We start from the raw sequence: 4,900 nt of genomic DNA, 5'->3' as shown, positions 1-4,900 counted from the left end.
TGAAGAAAGTGACTTATCAGGTCTGACTCAGAAGCTCATGCTTGTCCCACTCAACTAAGCTGAGGCCATTGATGAGAAATATTTTAGAATTTTTTCCAAACCTATGATTTCACCAAAAAAAGTGATTGGACTATTAATATCTATTAATATCATTTTTTAAATGTGTATATGAGAGTCTCTGTTATTCAAAGCTATGGAGTGATATTCTTATAAATTCTCATGTTTTAGGGCTGAGTGGGGGCTAAGAGAAGAGGCATTTTGTTATGTTTTCATTAATTATTTCTCTAAGGAAGAAGAGTTCTGAAAGCTTTCATTAAGATTTTCATTTGAAATAACCCAGATTCAAGGAGATATTTTACACAATAAAGCAGGCATTCTGGCCTAATAAGGTTTAAGAGTTCTGTGGAAGTAGGACAAGCCTGCACATTCTCTCTGTATTCTATTGTATAAAGAACTCCTTTCTTTCTGAGATAAAGCCAGAAAGAACATAATTTTAGGCAGAAAAAAATAGATTTTTCTAATTGATCTCCTTCAATGTTTTTGGCATTTTTGTCCTTTTGGTACATGCTTCTTAGCATTCATTTTCCTGTGACTAAAAATAACCAGACCTCCTTTTAAACATTTTTAATGGAAAGCCTCCTATTTTGTATGAGACAACAACAACAATCTTTCACTATTAGAGAAGAAGAACTGAAAACTTAAATGGACATTACATGTAAAACATTTAAAGTTTTGAAATAACTTCTAAGAGCCTCAGGAAAATAAAACACAAGAGTGAGATAGGAAAGCTGGTATGAGAGACCAACATGTTAGTGAAATCTTTTCCAGAAAGGAGTCAAGCTTGAGAAGACAAGCCCAGCTGCCTGAGTTCAGAAGGCCTTGGCTAGCACTCCCACACCACTGTATTGACCTTTGATCTGAAGGCAGGCAGACTACCCACCCAGGAAGGAGTAGTGGGTCTGTATACATTCTCTGAATACAGAGAAACGTCAGCAGCATCATAGAATAAATTTAGAAAATAAAACCATGTAATAGTGTAATGTCAAGAAATCTAGAAGCTCCTGTTAGGAAAAATAGGGTTGAGAAAGGGTTTTATAGAATGGGCTAGTAAAATCTTCTTTTTTTTTTTTTTTTTTTGAGACAGAGTCTTGCTCTGTCAGCCTGGCTAGAGTGCAGGGATGTCATCATGGCTCACTGCAACCTCAAATTCCTGGGCTCAAGTGATCCTCCTACCTCAGCCTCCCAAGTATCTGGGACTACAGGCACTGGCCACCACGCCCAGCTAATTTTTCTGTTTTCCCACCTTGGCCTCCCAGAGTGCTAGGATTACAGGCATCAGCCACCATGCCCAGCCAGTAAAATATTCTTATACAATGCATATAGAAAGTGAAAAACCAAAACATCAGTAAAAACTGCAAGGAGAATCAAACTTATTATATTTTAAGAGTGGTAGAATTTATTTAAGGACAGAGAGGGAGAAATGGTATAAATAGTGAGCCAGTGTAAACATTTGATTCCACCATCTGTTTACCCTCATTACCCTATTAAAATGTGGACAAAAAACACGAACAGACTCTTTTTCAAAGAAGATAGACAAATGGCCAAGAAACATGAAAAAATAATCAACATCACTAATTACCAGAGAAATGCAAATTAAAGCTACAATGAGATATCACCTTAACCCTGTCAGAATTGCCATTATTATAAAGTTAAAAAACAATAGATGTCACAGCTGTGGTGAAAAGGGAGCGTTTATACTCTGTTGGTGGAAATGTAAACTTATATAAGCACTACGGAAAGCAGTATGGAGATTCCTCAAGGAACTAAAAGTAGACCTGCCATTCAATCCAGCAATGCCACTACTGGGTATCTACCCACGGGAAAAGAAGTCATTTTATAAAAAAGACACCCGCACCCATATGTTTAAAACAGCACAATTCACAATTGCAAAGATACGGAATTAACCTAAGTGCCTATCAACTGGTGAGTGGATAAGGAAAATGTGTTTTTATACACACACACACACATACACACACCCCATGGAGTATTAGCCATATAAAGGAATGAAATGATGTTTTTTGCAGCAACTTGAATGAAATTGGAGACCATTATCCTAAGTGAAGTATCTCAGCAATGGAAAAACAGATACCACATGTTTTCACTAATAAGTGGGAGATAAATGAAGGATATATATGGTCATAAAGAGCTATAATGGTCATTGGAAACTGAGAAATGGGGAGAGTGAGAGGGATAAAACTCTATCTATCAAGTACAATGTAAACCATTCTGGTGATGGGTACACTGAAAACCCTGACTTCAGCATGATATAATTTATCCACTTAATAAAAAACACTTGTAGGCCGGGCGCGGTGGCTCATGCCTGTAATCCTAGCACTCTGGGAGGCTGAGGAGGGAGGATTGCTTGAGCTCAGGAGCTCGAGACCAGCCTTAGCAAGAGCAAGACCCCGTCTCTACTATAAACAGAAAGAAATTAGCCAAACAACTAAAAATAGAAAAAATTAGCTGGGCATGGTGGCACGTGCCTGTAGTCCCAGCTACCTGGGAGGCTGAGGCAGGAAGATAGCTTGAGCCCAGGAGTTTGAGGTTGCTGTGAGCTAGGCTGACACCATGGCACTCTAGCTCAGTCAAGAGAGTGAGACTCTGTCTCAAAGAAAAACAAAAACAAAAAACACTTGTACCCCCTAAATTTTTTGGAAAAAATTTGCAAGAATTGTAACAATCTTTTATTTGTAACCTAAGAATCCATAAATAAAAATAATAAAAATCGTTTATTATTCTGACATTAGGTGGATATTATTCATATGCATTTTTTTCTGAAAGCTTTAAAGTGTTACTTTTCATTTTAGATACTTAAATTATTTGCAACTATTTTTCATTCCTTTTTACAGTATGAGGTAGTGTAATTTTTTTCCATGAAGGCAACCAATTTTCTGAGTTATTTTTTTATCTACAATGCAATTTTTTTTTTATAAATAAAGTTTCAATATATAAGAGGATATTTTCTGGGCCATCTGTTTCATTAGTCTACTGGATTATACTTGTGCTATACTACAGGATTTTTATCTAACTTTATAACTCATGTTGATAACTAGGAACAGCCCTACTTCATCATTTTCCTTCAAAAATTTTTTGGCCCTTTGGTTTTTTATGTGAAATTTAGAGTCAGATTTCAAAATTCAGTAACAAATGTTTTGGTATTTAATTGAACTTTCATGATATTTATATATTAACTTGGGAACATCTGTGATTTTTGTGATATTTATCTTTATGACATACTTTATATATCTGTTCATTTATGTCTTCTTTTGCGACCTTGAACAGTGTTTTTCAACTTTTTCGTGAAGATGTAAGAATTTTGTTAGATTTATTTCCTGGAATCTTAGACTTTCTGCTGATATTTTTAAAAAGTACTTTTTAAAATCATGTTTTTGAAGTGATCATTAGAAGTTACTTAGGAAGGTTATTGTTTCTTGCTTTGATTTTTCTATTTTGTCTGACTTTGATATCATTTTACCCATTTTATTTTGAATAATAACTGAATAACATGTATCTTTTCATCCCCTTTTTCTGCAAGATTTTACTTTAGGTATATTTTCTGTAAATAACATGTAGCTATATACATATAATATACCTTAATGAATTGTGTCTTTTATTTGATGATTTAAATACATCACAAATTAGTGGTGACCTGGAATTAATTCTTTCCATTTTATTCCTTTTTAAAATTGCACTTTTTTCTATTCTTTTCCTTCTGAATCCTTAAACAATGCTTTTAACTATCAGTAACAGAAAATATTACTTAGAATGATGAAAAGAACAGGATTTTTTTTAATGTAATAAGAAATCCAGAGGTAAGCATAAATTTTCTTCCTCAGTAATGATTCTAGAAACCTGGGTTTGTGCTTTTTTCCTACTTTGTAATTTTTATTAGTTGTTTTCATCCTTTTTGCCTCATGGTTGCAAGGTACCTGCATATCCAGGCATCACTTCTGCCTTCCAGATAAATAATGTGGGTCAGGGACGAAATGTATTATATCACAGCGTTCTTGCAAAGATTAAATGAGCTAACATAGTGCTCAGCAAATTCTAAGCTCTCAGTAGGTGTTAGTTATTAACAGTTCTTCCTTTCTATAACGGAAATTACTCCTTACCATCTAAATCCTGTAAACCTGTTTTCTGACTCAAAGTCCAGGCAATTTACTATACCATGTCCCCTTGGCAGGATTACAGCATTGACAGCTCCAGAAGATACCATTCATAAACTGGTTCACGTGAGCAGCACCTCCTGGAATTTGGCTGTTCACACCTTAGTTGATCATATATATGGTGGAACAGCCTTAGGCTTCTTAGTAAAGGAAACACTCAAGATTATTACTGTTTTTGATAGATACAAAACACAATTATTGTTAAAGTTGAAATTATTTAGTAGAGAATTTAGTAACTTATCTTAAAGGTACGAAAAATAGAATTTTTGTTCTGTGGACTAATTCTACAGCTCTACACTTCCTTTGAAAACCTGCTCCGAAATTCTAGTCTTCTTGATTGTCTGAAGTTAACCACTGCCCTCTCCCAATGCCCCTTTCTAATCAAAAATAGTTATCGTTTCCCCAAGTGCCTCAGCAGCAAAATAAAAGCCTCTATATGTTCTCTTGTACTCAGTTTATATAGAGATACTGTGAATAAGTAGTTATTAGTAATATTAGAATTATTTTATGGCCAGATATGTCTGACATTTTCCTCAAATGGTATGGATAGCATCTGATACAAAAATGCATAGAGTTATTATCTCCAAAATTAGTAAATCAGATTTTCATTAGTTTCTTTTTAAAGGAGCTTGAAATTATAAAACATTGGTGAATTATAATATTTAAATTGGCTG

This window comes from Propithecus coquereli, unplaced genomic scaffold, assembly GCF_000956105.1.
Source record: "Propithecus coquereli isolate 6110/MARCELLA unplaced genomic scaffold, Pcoq_1.0 Scaffold226, whole genome shotgun sequence".
NCBI classification, from domain to species: Eukaryota; Metazoa; Chordata; class Mammalia; order Primates; family Indriidae; genus Propithecus; species Propithecus coquereli.
This window is presented reverse-complemented; position numbering follows the sequence as displayed.